The sequence below is a fragment of the Amblyomma mixtum genome, chromosome 7 (assembly GCF_055824585.1).
Source record: "Amblyomma mixtum isolate Tamu chromosome 7, ASM5582458v1, whole genome shotgun sequence".
NCBI classification, from domain to species: Eukaryota; Metazoa; Arthropoda; class Arachnida; order Ixodida; family Ixodidae; genus Amblyomma; species Amblyomma mixtum.
The window spans coordinates 10,298,660-10,314,600 of record NC_143018.1 but is presented as its reverse complement, the minus strand read 5'-3'; the positions used below and the strand labels follow the sequence as shown (position 1 = coordinate 10,314,600).

The 15,941-nt window shown below is 44.6% G+C and overlaps 1 protein-coding gene across 2 annotated transcripts in view; it reads right to left on the bottom strand.

Annotated features, from left to right (window-relative positions):
• The window catches only part of LOC149334976 (ras-like GTP-binding protein rhoA), a 48,747-nt gene that overhangs the window by 31,605 nt on the left and 1,201 nt on the right, over positions 1-15,941 (bottom strand). The gene's annotated exons all lie outside the window — the stretch shown is intronic.

The following is a 15,941-nucleotide window of genomic DNA, read 5'->3' as shown; positions in this document are numbered from 1 at the left end:
ACTTCTTCCTGGAACACCGCCATGTCCGCAGGAAGGGCAGAATAGAAGGCTGAGTAAAAAGAAATAAAAAGAAGTTATATTTTTGCTTTTTATTTCCATGCTTCCCGTCACGCGCGATGTTACCGCCTATGCTTTTTCTTGAGAGTCGACTCATCCGGTGGAAGGGAGAGGACCTTCCCCCCCCCCCCCCCCCCCCCCGGCCATTATCTGTCTGCGCGCCTGCCTTGAGGCAGATTCTGTTTTATTCCCAAGGCGCAAAAAAAAAATAAAATAGAAGATAAAGATGAAGGCTCAGCGAAGCGTGCAGAAACACGCAGCAACAGCCGTTACGGAGAAGTTAAACTTATTACTCTTTAACGGTTGCTGCCATTGAAGTACACACGGGGAAGACTCACCACTCGACACAACCCCGCATAGTGCACGCGTGAACAGGAAACGTACTATTCTGTATTTTTTAGAAAAAAACGATTTATTATGCCCAGTTCAGCACGGTTTCCGATCTGGCCTTTCGACGGTGACACAGCTAATCGAAACTGTACATGACCTTTGTACAGCTGCAGATGAATGCCAACAGGTAGATGTTGTATGTATAGACTTTGCGAAGGCATTCGATAAGGTTGCACATCATAAACTACTTTCCAAACTGAGGAGCCTAGGAATTAGTGAAAATGTAGTATTGTGGATTCAGGCATATTTAAAAAACCGTTATCAAAGGGTCAGAATCGGGAAAAGTGAGTCGGGGAAGTGTGAAGTTGTGTCTGGAGTGCCGCAGGGGTCTGTTTTAGGCCCACTTTTGTTTTTATTGTATATTAATGATATTCCGTCTAATATTAACCCACCTGTAAAAATTAAACTATTCGCCGATGATTGTTTAATTTACACGCGTGTAGCCTGCACGGAAGATCAGATCAAACTAAATAAATGCCTACAATCATTAAACTCGTGGTGCCAAAGATGGGGCATGGTAATTAACTACAATAAATCTACATACACTCACGTAACTAAAAAACAGAACGTTATCAGATTTGAATATAATATTGGAGAAAATACCTTGGTCGAGGTGCAGAGTTTTCGGTACTTAGGGGTGACAGTGACGCATAATCTAGACTGGCGTATTCATATTGAGAATATCTATTCAAAAGCGTACCAGAAGCTTTGCTTTCTTAGGAGAAAACTTCCAAACGCAACTAGAGAAATTAAGTTAGTCGCCTACAAAACGTTTATACGACCAGTTCTGGAATATGCGAATGCTGTGTGGAGCCCTCACCAAAAATGCTTAAAAAAGAAGGTAGAAAGAGTACAGCGGATTTCAGCACGTTTTATATGTTCAAAGTATCGCCGTACTGACTCGGTTACAAAGATGATGCAGCAGTGTGAATTGGAAACGCTGGAAATTAGAAGAATAAAACATAGACTCAAACTTTTTTTCCAGATAATGCAAGGGACATTAAAAATAAATAAAGAACATTATGTGAAAGCGCCTCTAAAACGTGGTTCCCGGAAAAACCACAGCAGGGTACTACAGCCTATTAACACACGTACGGATGTGTACCGGTATTCTTTCTTCCCTGACGTAATTGAAATGTGGAACAAATTGCCAAGTGATGTTGTGGAGAGTATGAACGTGCAACAATTTGAGCTAGGTGTTGATACATTTTTGAGAAATGGTGTACAAATTTTGAACTCTGACTCATGATTGATCATTTATGTATTTGTTTTTGTTCCCTCCCTGTAACGACCCTCATTTGAGGGTTAACAGTATGACCAAATAAATAAAATAAATAAATAAGCCGGGGTCTTTATTCACATTTTCACTCAGCAAAATGGAGGCAGAAGGAAAAAAATACAGAAAGCCTTTGTATACTGTAAATACACGTAACTAAAAAATTCAAACCTATAAAACGTATATCAGGCCAGTCTTGGAAAACGGAGCAGTCGAATAGGATCCGTACACCCCAACTAAACATAACCAAACTTGAAAACGTTCGAAGAAAATCAGTTAGATTAATCTTTAATTCATACAGCTGGAAAACTTCACCCAGCAATCTTTCAGGTAAAGCAAACCTAAAAACACTACAGGGAAGAAGACGCCGCAAAATAGTAAAACACATGCATCTAATCAATCCCGGTAAACTACATCTAAACACTAATCACTACACTGAACATGTCTGTCGACGCCCAACAGGATCGCGTCATTCTAACAAGCTAAAAGGCTTCGCTTGCAGGACTGATAGTTCCAAGCACTCATTCTTCCCACGAACCGTGAAGCTATGTAGTGTCCAGCAGTCGTGTTTTTTTTTTTTTGGATATGCTTTAAAAGCCTTTTTTGCTACAAACTTTGTGTTTGTTTTTTTAAGCTACTGATCTTGCATCGTCTACCATTAAATTTACTAGGAAATCTCACAGACTTCTGCTTTTTCTTCTACGGTTGCACGTTCGCATTTATAATGTTTCTTGAAATGCCGTCGCACATTTTCACATTGGCTATTTTTCGTTACACGCCACATTTGTTCCTGAGTTAATTTCTTTAAATAATAATGTTTTCAGTGATAATTTTTGATGTGCAGATTGTGAGTATTACTCGTGTACAGCGCCTAGCTCTGAGTGTTTGAGGTGAAGAGCACACTTTTTATTCTTTTATCCTTCTTGTTTGTCCTCGTTGCATAGCTTGGTACTTTGCCTTCAAGTACGCTGTTTGTTGGCGTTACGTTATCAATTTTCTTCTAAATTATTGCCTTGTTTGTTCCTTGCAATGTCCATTTTCTGCAACACACACTTTTGCCAAGGGCCTTTGCACAAAGGCTGGCAGTATGAAACAAATAAAATAAATAAATAAGAACGCGTACATTAATAAAACCTTCGGGAGTTGTTCAGGGCCCTTCAATATAGAAAGGAACGAAGCTTGAGTATTAATTTAATGACCAATCCGTAAATCCGTAACTATTTGTGACAAGCTCACTAACTACCTATTATCTTGGCGTATAAGACCCAAAAGTGACTGCCAACTTTAGTAGAGAAATAACAAAAAAAATCTCTTTTTGTGAAAAGTGGTTGCTCTCTCTTTTCATATTCGAGGGTCCTCTACATATGAGGGAAATTGTGTGGCGGGAATTAAGGTAAAAAAAAAAAGGTATTCTGAGCATATGCGTATTAGAACGCCATTGTGATCTAATCAGACCACAGAGTTCTTAAGATCATCGCAACCATTGGACACTCCTTGAATGATGCTATCTGCATCTGTCTTCTTCTTCTTCGAGCCTTCTGCGGACAACAGTATGTTGCTTGCATCCATCATGGTCATCGTAAGCAACATCATTCATCAACAGCAACACAACTACGTCCACAGCAGAACAAAGGCCTGATCTGCAACTGTCTTTTAATAAACCCTGTCCTGTAGCAGCTACAGCCACCTTATCCCCACAAAGTTCCTACTATCATCAGCCCATATGACTTTCTGCCGCCCCCTGCTACGTTTTCCTTCTCCTTGAGGCCCTTGTGTTGCCCCAACTGGCAACAGGCTACCTTTACTCAGAATTACGTGTTTCGCCCATGTCCGTTTAGTGTTTGATTTCAGCTAAGATATCCTGAATTTCGATGGAGGCGAAATTCTAGAGGCCCCTGTACTGTGCGATGTCAGTGCACGTTAAAGAACCCCAGGTGGTCGAAATTTCCGGAGCCCTTCACTACGGCGTCCCCCATAGCCTTAGTCGCTTTTGGACGTTATACCCCATAAACCAAACCATATCATAAATGTCACGGATATCAATCTCCTCTCTGTAACTCACTCCGTTGTCTTCAATTTAATTTCTAGCCTTCTCGCTAACGCCCAAGTTTCTGTCACATAGGTGACTACTGGGCAGTCAAGATTCATGTCATAACCGATAATCCCATTATATAGATAAAAAAAATCCCTAGTTTGTGCACTTCTTCCCGCCAACATTTTGGAATCCTCTGCTTTTTCCCTGCGTTATTTAATTTCTTTTTTCTTCACCACTTGCTGTTCATTGGGATTGATTAACGCCAAGATGCCGGAATTTTTCAAGTGTATCAATAGTCGAGAGTGTTTGTTTTACTTTCCGCGCTCCACCCCCGTATTTCATGCAGCGACGGCCTGTGGGAAAAGTTTGCCGCCATCAGCCCCTTGTTCTTAAGCTTCAGTGTCACGTTTTATTCGCTAGAATACACTTACTAATTGAAGCAAAGGAAGCTATGATGTCAACGACTAGCACGAACTCGCGTCTCGTACGTAAAGTGTGCAACTCAAACTCAGACTAGTGTCAGCTGAACATTACTACAGTCCCCAGACTGGTCAGTTCGTTGCATAGGCCGACCGCCTAGCTTCAGAAACTGGGGGGGGGGGGGGGGGGGGGAGTGAGGTTTGAACATCACGTGGGTACTCCAGCAAAGCCCTGAGCTGCCAACACGCGATTAAGGTAATCGGCGCAGCACACATGGATCATACAGCGACGCAGTGTTAAACGCGTCATCGGCGGCAACGTTGTATACATTAGGTGGTAGCAATTTATCCCGCCAGTTTCTAATGTCTTCAGTTAAAAAGTTCCCTAATTTCCGTGCTGATTCTTGAAATTCTCTGTTAAATCGTGCAGATTCCCTTTTCCTTTTAGGCACGGTTTAATTGCGAAAAATTCCCAAGTAATACGTATACTTACTGTGCATGGATATTGGTAAGCTGCTGTTTAAAGCTAAGAACGTGTGTAAATGCACTCTATGACAATTTTGTTCCAGTGGTTATTTTTTCTTTTTTTTCGAAATCAGTGACCACTGTTTGAATCAGGCATTCGTTTGCAATTTTCATTACCAAACATTTTCGTGAACCATAAATATATAAACCATAAATAAAACAAAAACAAAAGAAGATTTGTAGCAGACTTTCGACGCACCTTGCGTACACTTTGTTTTCCAATATTGGCTTGAATGACGGCATCTGCACTTTCATCTTGAACGGCCATCTTCTATTTCAATAAAAGTAACATACGCCCTCGTTTCCTCATGGAAGATTTTCTCCTTCGCAATCGTTATAGTTGCAATTTTGCATCCTAAGAAGATTTGTAGCAGACTTTCGACGCACCTTGCGTACACTTTGTTTTCCAATATTGGCTTGAATGACGGCATCTGCACTTTCATCTTGAACGGCCATCTTCTATTTCAATAAAAGTAACATACGCCCTCGTTTCCTCATGGAAGATTTTCTCCTTCGCAATCGTTATAGTTGCAATTTTGCATCCTAAGAAGATTTGTAGCAGACTTTCGACGCACCTTGCGTACACTTTGTTTTCCAATATTGGCTTGAATGACGGCATCTGCACTTTCATCCTGAACGGCCATCTTCTATTTCAATAAAAGTAACATACGCCCTCGTTTCCTCATGGAAGATTTTCTCCTTCGCAATCGTTATAGTTGCAATTTTGCATCCTAAGAAGATTTGTAGCAGACTTTCGACGCACCTTGCGTACACTTTGTTTTCCAATATTGGCTTGAATGACGGCATCTGCACTTTCATCTTGAACGGCCATCTTCTATTTCAATAAAAGTAACATACGCCCTCGTTTCCTCATGGAAGATTTTCTCCTTCGCAATCGTTATAGTTGCAATTTTGCATCCTAAGAAGATTTGTAGCAGACTTTCGACGCACCTTGCGTACACTTTGTTTTCCAATATTGGCTTGAATGACGGCATCTGCACTTTCATCTTGAACGGCCATCTTCTATTTCAATAAAAGTAACATACGCCCTCGTTTCCTCATGGAAGATTTTCTCCTTCGCAATCGTTATAGTTGCAATTTTGCATCCTAAGAAGATTTGTAGCAGACTTTCGACGCACCTTGCGTACACTTTGTTTTCCAATATTGGCTTGAATGACGGCATCTGCACTTTCATCTTGAACGGCCATCTTCTATTTCAATAAAAGTAACATACGCCCTCGTTTCCTCATGGAAGATTTTCTCCTTCGCAATCGTTATAGTTGCAATTTTGCATCCTGAATAACCTTCGCTGTCAGCTGAACAAGAACGCGGCATTATGAAGCCCTACGCACGCGTTGTCACATGTTGTGTTTTATCGCCAGCCTTCCATTGGGAGTAGTAACCGCATTTGCCAGCAGGTCCCATTTCCCTTGCTGTTTGTATTCTAGCCGTGTGCTGTTTTCAATATCTGTGATTTCTATCCCTCAGAGACATGGTAATAGAAAAATGTTCCCTTATATTGGACAACGGATTCAGAGGCACTGAAGACACGGAAGTAGGTTCAGTGTCGCAAGAAAATTGTTCTTGGCTTTTTTATGCACCTGTGCTCCTCTTTAGTGAGTATGGTTATAGTCATACAAAGTCAGTGTTTAGGGGAATCCCCCAAGCTGGAGTAGATTCATAATAACGGAGTAATTGCTCGTTAGCATGCAACCAAACGCATCAATCCGGCTGTAAAGGAAAGTTATACAGCTTTCGCAGGAGCTTCGCGGTTGACGAAAAACTTCGTCCTGTTCCGGGGATCGAATCCGGAACTATCCGAACTATGATAATCCGGACTATGATAATAATGAGTCTTTTTTTTTTGAAAACATGTATTTATTACAGTGAAATATGCTCTATGTACCACATGAAGTATTTATACGAAGTGTTTAAAAAGCAGTATGGAATCCAGTTCAGGATAAGACACGATCATCTAGACCAGGGGTTCTCAAACTGGGTTCCACGGAACACAGGGGTTCCGCGGGCTGTCTTCTCGTGTTCCTCGAGAACCCTCACCGGCCCTGACCCGGCAGCTGATATGAGACTGGCTCTGAGTGCTGCTGAGCCACGCTTTGACTTGCTCTTAAAAGGGAAGCAGTACCATCCATAACATTAGTATTTGTATTAATCTGTGCAATAAACATTTAACTTTTGCAACTCTCTCTTTGCAAAAATGCACTCGGCAACATTGCTGGTAAGTGAAAGCAGGGGGGGGGGGGGGGGGGGGCGAATTGATCAGTAAGTGGGAACAGTGTTGTTCCGGATTCCCCAAGGTGGAGCATAATTGCAATAACGGAGTAACTACTCATTAGCATCTACATAACGAAAGTCATATCTTGGTCATTTTCTTCAGGAACTCAGAAAAGATAGGTGTCACGGTGGGGGTAGGAAAGAAATCAAGGGGATCCACGTGCATTCCAACAGCCATTAAAGCGTTTGAAAAAAAAAAAAAAAGCCCCCGCAAAAGTACAAAAAAAGCATGTAAGCACATACTGAAATGAAGACGGGACCCCTGCTTGTCCTCTATGCTTCTGAAATTTTGTCACTTTCTTCATTAGGACATTTCCTAGCACACAGCGCACACAACGCAGCGAAAGCTACTTCAATCATGTTCGGAAATTGGAAACACTGAAGTTACACCCCGGGTAGGGAAATTATTATTATCGCTGAGAAATTTTTCGAAGCTCTCTCGCTGTCCTTGCCGCAGTAATCAGTTTCGAAGCTTTCGTTCACCATTAAGCACAGCAGAATAAAAGTGACTAAATATTTTAAAAAACGTCTCGATTTAACAACCGGGTTCAAAAGTGCCACTGTCTTCAGCTTCAAGTCCTTGTGGTCATTGGGGAGGGGGGGGGGGGGGGGGGGGGGGCAGATTTCAGAGGCGGGATCTCACGAGGGCGTACGAAACGTCCACATCGCCGCCTGTTCTTGTCAGTGATAGCGACATACTCCTGTCAGATAATGTCACAGACAGGAGTAATAGCGTCTGTCTAGGGCGACGAAATCGGAAACAGAGGTCTAATTGAAGAGACATGTGCTAGTAAGGAGAGAACACTTTGACGTCGGCGTTGATAATCCTGGTCGAAAACCAGCAATAGACGAGCTTCATCTGGAGGGCTGTGTATTAATCTCAGTTACCTGGGGCTACTCTTTAACACACATAGAAATCCCGATGCAGGAGAGTCTTTGCATTACAGCTTCCGCCAAGATGTCGCCGCTGTAACCAGTAATCGCACCCGTTCGTGCCTTTTTAAGCGCAGTCTCACGAAGGTGACGCCGATGCCTTCTTTAACTTTTTTTTGAGACTCTATTCATTGCCTGCGAGCATAAAAATACCGAATAAAAATATTAAAACGAGTGTGCCGAAAAAATGAAGTTCAGAAGAGACCGCTGATGCGACTCCTTTGTCCCAGTGACAAAATAACTAGGGACCCAGTTCATGCGGGATCGGCTGATTGGTCACGGTGCATGCCAGACGCACAGCAAGTGGCGAATGTCCTTTTCCATACGTCGCGACAGACAGAAAGAGCATTCAGGCGGATAAATGTGTCCAGAAACTGACGATAGGTACTACAGATGCAGACGTCATCATCATCATCAGCCTGACTACGCCCAATGTAGGGGAAATGCCTCTTCCTTATCTATTCACTTAACTCTGTCTTGTGGCAGCTGCGGCCACCCTATCCCCGCAGACTTCTTCATCTCGTGCGCCCACCTAACTTTCTGTCGCCCCCTGCTACGCTTGCCTTCTCTTGGAATCCAGTCTGTAACCCATAAGGACCGGCAGTTATCTTGTATTCGCATTAAATACCCTGCCCAACTCACCGCCCCAACTCAGTTGCTGCTTTGTATGCCCGGAAGTTTTCAACAGAAGGTTTCCGGCTTAATGCAGAAATGCGTTCTCGTACACTGTATTACACGGTCACGTTAGGCGTACAGTGCACACATCAACGCGTAAGTGCGAGAATATGTCGCGTATGTTACCCAGGCGAGCTTGAAATCACATGAGCAAGTCTACGATAAAAATACACCGGTTTTCTCCCCAGTCATGAGTGCCATTTCGACGGAGTACAACAACAGCAATAGCATGGCCTTCTGTGTGCAATCGGTCGACTGTATGGTATCACTGAATGTGTGGTTCGCCGTACTGAAGCTGCGCTTGGTCTGCGAGAGGCGCCTTAGTAGAGAGCTCAGGATAAATTTCAACCACCTGAGAATCTATTTCTGCAAGCGTTGCGCCCGGAATTTCGTGGGTGTGGTAGCAACAAATTTCTTTTTTAACGCTGTTGCTTTAATGCTCCCGTTCTACATAAAATCCGGCGTCGACGGCGTCGTGAGCGAAAGAGCCGCTCGCTACCTAAGTGGGCCGCCTAGGTCACGTGACCTTGTGACGTCATCACAACCTGCCAACCAGGTTGTGAGCAAACTGACCACCGTGGCAGGCAGAAGTAAAACTATAGCTGGTCGTGAGAGGTTGGTCGGGAGGAGCAACCTGGGTCGCCACCTGCCAACGCAGAGCAATCCCTTACAAAAAAAAACTTTCGACAGTCTATAGAGTGTCTATAGACTTCTGTCTATAAATTCTATAGACTGTCTGTAGAAAAATCCCGGAGAACAGTCTATAGGCAATACAAATGCCATAGAGAGTCTATAGACAACCTATAGATTTATGGCCATACACTTTTAGTAGACTTTTGTCTATAGACAGTCTATAGACTATGAATAGTCAACAAGCAATATCTATAAGAAGTCAATATAGTCAATAAGAAGTCTATAGACTGTCTATAGTCCATTTTTATATGGGTTGGCACATTCCTTAACTGCTGCAACACTGCGCCTGGAGCGGTACGAGGACTCCCAGGAATCTATGAATGTGAAGTCAAGAATGAACAATTCCGTATATACTGGTATCCTGCATTAATCCACCAATTCCGCGTTAACCCACTAACGCTACCGCGCCGTACCCTTACGGTGGAGCTCAATTTGTGCCCTCCAATTTCTGTTTCACTTCCGCTGGTCCACGTTTCGTCCTTTTGTTTCAGCCCGTGTCCGCACGACCACCCACGCGATGGAGAAAGGGGAGGCAAAAAAAAATGAGGCGCACTTAAAAGACAGGAAAGGAAAACGAAGTCGGTCTCCGCGCCACACGCTCCGGCGTGAGCCGTGGGGGGAGGAGGAATTTCGCGTTCCTCGGGCCACGGTAAACAAGGTCGCCAGCTGCGAGACGTCGTCCTCGCGCATCGTCCACAGGCAACGGACGGAATGGAAAGAAGGGGAAAGGGGGGGGGGGGGGGGGGGCAAGAAGGCGCGTGATAACGCCGGACCGCGCGGAATCGGTTTTATACGCCGGGGTCTCCCGTTTCGTTTTGCAACCGCCGACCGCACGATGGGGTCATTCCAGATGCTTCTCTTCTTTCCTCCTTTCTCTCTTCTTCTCTTCGTTTCATTCTTTTTTTCTCTCCTCGCCTAATGCGCGCGTGCCTTCCTGCGCGGCTACCTGCTGGAGTGCATGCATGCAGTGCCGTAATCGCGCGCGGCTTCCAGACAATGCCAAGTCTGTCTCTTCCTGGCACCTCAGGCTCGAGCAAAAAATGGCGCGTTTTGTGCTGGCAAAGCCAGCAGCGAATCTTATTCTTTGTTGGGCACAGGCAGCTTTCTGAGCTTTTGCCGTGATATCGAAGGACCTGAGGAAGTACTGCGTGCCCGTGTTATCTGATTTAACACTCCGGATATGACCTGTAGTACGTATTTAAGCACCAGACCCATGTGTTTTTTTTTTTTTATTGCGAAAGCAATACTACTCCCAAGAACGTCCTTTCACGTAGCGGCGGCCGCTTGGCACGTTTGACCTTTAGATTGACTCCTGACGTCATACTATGCCTAGTGATGTCACAGCGTGACGTCATACCAGGAGCGAGAGACGGGCTACCAGCTCGGCTCGTCGGGTAACTGGTGCGCTGCGCTCTTCCCACTAGAGGCGCTGCATATGCAGTATAAAGCACCTGCTTTCGCAACCTACCAGGCTTAACCAAAGCTAAGCTCCCGCCAGGAGGAGTAACGATAATTGCGTATTAAATTTATTAATGCGCCCCATCGTGCAGAAACAGCGTCTGGCGAAGTGTTGTATACACCACCTGCCACGCTTGGCAGGTGGTTAATTGGAGAGAGGGAAATCCTCTCCGGAAGGTGGCCGCCATGGGAAGAACGCAGAGGGTGGCTACCGTGACGAAGAAGGTACAGACGTGGACAGAGGAGTGCGCGATCTGATGGTGATTACCACGAAAAGAACCCGGCGGGTGGCTATCGTTGACGGTGGAGAGCCAATCAGGCAATGCCAATCAGCTTTCGCTGATCAATACGCTAAGTCGGCAACCTTAGCTCTTTAAGCAAGGAGAAGATCTAACGCTAACGCATTGTCATCGCATAATGATACATAAGAGCCCCCGCATTCTCTTTAAACAGCCAATCAATCGGTCCTCCAGTCAAGCAGCTAAAACACTTTAGCTCTTGATATCTGTTAAAAGGGCTCGGAGGACAACCTGAAGTTAGCCCGTATTGATAGAATACTGTATTTTGACGTCAAAGACGCTATTTCCACTGAAAACTGAGACTTTATGAGATAGAAAATGACAAAGAATGACGTACAGGATGCCGCCATCTCCGACCAGTTTCACGATTTAACTGCGGTGCGTCGACACAGGTTTCTATGAGCGAATTGCCCATTTCAGTGTAGACGTTGCGAGTTTGAATCTAGTGGCAAGAAAGTTTTAGATGCAATTTTCTCAGCAATAAAGTTTTTTTTTTTTTTGCTGCCGGACACACATTAACGTATACTCCGTTTCATACATAGCTGTCAACGCTGCCAAAGGTACGAAAGTAGTCCTCTGCAAAAAACAAGCAAAATGTATCCGTCCGCCTCGCGTCGTGGCTGAGTGGTACGAAGCGCGCGCCTGTGTGTTCATTTTACAAGATGCCAAGGTTCGACTCCCGCCTTTTGCTGTTTTTTTTCACTTCTTTTTTTATTTTTATTAAAATAATCATTAGGTAGAAAGTCGAAACTGTCAAACTCTAATGCCTACCTTGAAAAACACAGCGCTCTTTACTTGCTTCGAAGGGAAAAGGCACTGTATTGTATTGGCGACGGACGTGATTGCGAAGTGCTTTTCTCGGGCAATGAGCGACTTTTTAGCATGCGGCACACAAGGTGATCTTATTCCAGCAGAGAGACCTTCTTTCTTGAACCTCGCAACTGTCCGAGGGCTCACCCCGGTCACCTCGCCCACAGTTTCGAGAACATCACGCGCAGTCTTCTCCGGGAAGCGCTTCCTTACGCTACAGTAAACGTTGACGATCACCTGCTTGCAGTCTTTCGAAATTTTCGGAGGCTTCAGCTTGGAGAATATGCGAGCAGGAGATGTTTTTAAAGCCGCAGTGGGCGAAGAAAACAAGCGAGTAGGAGATAGCGGTGCCATTTTCGCATTCTGGGAAACCGAAAGACGAAAGCAGACGACATCGCCGGCCGGCCTAGCTGCGAAAACCTGATACAGGAGGAGCCGAAAAAAACCCAGAAAACTAAGGCACTCTGTTTTGAAGAACATTAAAGAAAAAGCAATCTTTCTGCAAAATAAAACACCATTATCATTATACTGCAATATTAACCAATAATAACTTTAATTTTGAGTTCTTTACTCTTTTCACTTTTGACGCACTACATTACGATGCGGACGAGGAGCGCGAACAGGCGCCGTAGCCTTGGCTGCGTTGACAGCTATGTATGAAACGGAGTATAGCTATAGCCGCGGATACAAGTCAAGAAAAAAAAGAGACTTTTTCCGTTGAAAATGACCCCCTTCAAGCCAATTGCAATGGCCGATTTTCATGAACCTGCTGGCTCAAGTAGCTTGACAATGAAGAGAGTGGCGTGACAATGCAAGGAGGAGATTATCCCCGACAATGTAAAGAGGGGGACTATTTCCTTCCATCTGCCACTGGTTTATCACGCTAACAGGTTCACCAGAATCAGCCGACGTTTTTGGCTCGAAGGGGATCCTTTGACGGGCAAAAGCCGCTTTTTTCTTGACTTGTACCCGACTGTAAGAAGAATTCTATAACAGAATGTCTACAAATAACGAAGAGTGGGTGCAGTTGTTCTCAGTATCCTTTTCAGCTTTAGTTATTATAATTACGTGACTGAAGCTGGAACGTCATTTGCAGACATTCTGTTACAGAAATCTTCTTACAGTCGGGTACAAGCAAGATTATAATTACGTGAGCCCCGCCGCGGTGGCTCAGTGGTTATGGTGCTCGGCTGCTGACCCGAAAGACGCGGGTTCGATTCAGCCGCGGTGGCTGAATTTCGACGAAGGCGAAATTCTAGAGGCCCGTGTGCTGTGCGATGTTAGCGCACGGTAAAGAGCCCCAGGTGGTCGAAATTCCCGGAGCCCTTCACTACGGCGTCTCTCCTAACCTGAGTCGCTTTGGGACGTTAAGCCCCAATAAACAAACCAACTATAATTGCGTGAGTATACGCCTGAGCGTCTCGGCACCATAGTGCCCCACCTTGAAGATACCCGGATATTCTGGTGAAGCGCCTTCATCAACAGGAAATTGTTTATGAACGTATTTTGTTTTCATATATCTTAAGATTATACTATATCTATCAGCATATCCGCAGCATATCAGCATATCCCTTGGCAGGCTTGCTTTTTTTTTTTTGCTCTTTCCATCATTTGTGTCGTCAGACACGCTCCCCATTGGTTTTCTATGGTAGTCTTAAGGACTCGATGCGAGCGAAGGACGAACTTGAGTGGAACGCTTGGCAGCGAGATTTAAACATTGGCTTTCTCGAGATTTCACAAAGCGAAGCAATTTGGGCCTGTTGCTACGATGTGACCCTTACAAAATTAGAGCAAATCGACAGGATGCGGGCCTGGCCTCATGTTTCTTCCACTGCGTGCGTCGTGTCGGTTCTCGCTCATTCTGTGTAAAAACTAGCATAGCTTTCATGAATTCAACGCTACAGAATAATACAATAGCGAACCAGTAAAAAAGCAAGGTCGTACAAAGCCTTCACCTCGTTTGTATGCGCACCCGTTTACAGAACGAAACGAGGAAAGAGAGAGAGAGAATCCCCGGGCCTTTCCTGCGTCGTCCTTGTGACGTCATCCGCGCATACCTGCGAAGCTGCGTCGTCTGAACCGTCTAGAAGTGTACAGCTTCGGGGCTGTTTCCGCGAGCCGCAGAAAAACATATCGGGGAGGGAAGGAGGAAGGAGGAGGGGGGGGGGGGGAATCGGTTGTCTCCGCTTCTTCTGAAGGGCACGTTTTGCAAGAGGACTGAATTTGAACCCACCCTCGGTGGCGCTTACTCTGAATACAAAGTTTCCTTCAGTCAATGAACAAGGGATGACGGAACCAACGGAGAAATAAGCGCGAATGGGGAGACGAACTATTAGAAACACCGGACAAATATAGTTCCGTTACTGCAGAGAAGAATCCTGCATATATACGGCAGAGACAGAGAATTAGCAAAATGCTGTATACAGCCATGCGGTCGGCGGCATGCGATAACAACGGCTCAGCAGACAGGAATTTGTTTTGGACTGGCCAATATTGTCATTGGGGATGTCGGTGTTGGTACAGAGCCAACAGTTTTTGAAATAAAATTTTGTCGCTAAAATGCATAAGATTAGTAAGCCGTGGATTTGTTTTTCTTTTTTCATGAGGAAGGGAATGATTGATTTATTCTGCTGACGCAGGCTGTGAGAAAGAGTGTTTCTACAGCTACTGCTACGCAGTAGTTGCTGCTATGCTTTCATTAAGACAGAAATATCGTAATAAGCGCGTCCTGAACACATGAGATAACAACCTGCTACGGGTCATCGAGATATGCATGCCTAGAAATTTTGGACAAGCATATTTTTTCAACGGGAAGTTGTTTATGAACACATCTTTTCGCATATCGTACGACTGCGTCATAGCAGTCAATACATCCGCAGTTCTCTGTTTGGGACGCTGGTAGTTTTGCACTGTAGTTTTGAGCACTCCATTGGTTTTCTATAGAAGACTTACCTGTTCGATGCGAGATCGGAAAGACTTAAAAAAAAAAAGATTCATCTGCACACCGGAAGGTTAGACCACTCCCTTCAATATGCTTACAACATTAGGAGGAGGAGGAGGAGGTAGAAGAGGAAAGGCAGGGAGATTAACCGCAATAATAATCGGTTTGCTACCCTGCGTTATAACAGTGCTTTACTATTATCCACAGCTTCCTCAAAATTGCTGCCAAAGACACAGCTCACTGGTTTTCTACGTCAGTCTCGGTGAGAGCGCAGGACAAATTCTAAAAGCAAGATTTCGCTACTCATAACAGTAGCTTGTACAGCTGCATCACATTTAAAAGTGATGAACAAGAAAGCTGGACTTGTAAGTTACAGCGAGCCGGTGAAAAAGTAGGAGGCAGCGAGGGAAGGGGAAAAAACCAATAGTGTATCTGTGGGAGAGTTCTTATATCTGCCTCAAGCCAAAGCGACGCTGGATCTTCCCAAAGCTACTAACGTACTTGTACCGTGGCCTGGCAGTTCTAGTACCTTCACAGTCATTCCAGTCCTGATACAGTGTAGTTGGGCGTATGCTGGACTGTTCCAAACCGGTTCCACTACTGCCTCCATCACGTTAGGGCCACATGCACACAACAGACCAGCGAGGAATATGGCGACGCCCAGGGAGCTCCTATTGGAAAGTTCTAAAGGGCCCGTTTTTGTCTTTTATGCCACAGGATACATCGGAAATTTATTTTCCTTTCCCATCTTTTAGTGCAAGTCAGCTAATGTGGCACGAGTGTGCTGCGCCGGGTGTGACACAAACTATCACGTGACACAGGTGAGCTGGAGTTTTATGCGATTAATGGGCCGTTACAATTCGATAGCGATAATTTCACGCGCTTCAACATTACCAATGTGACCTTACTGAACAACAGAACCGATCGGGGCTCTTTGTCGCCGTTTATTTTTTATATTTTGGGACTCAGAAGTGTGTACGTACGCAGCTGGGCGTAATGACAGTTCACGTATTTCCTTCTGCACTGTGTAGATTTTACCGCTCTGAAGTACGAGTGAATGAATGAATGAATGAATGAATGAATGAATGAATGAATGAATGAATGAATGAATGAATGAATGAATGAATGAATGAATGAA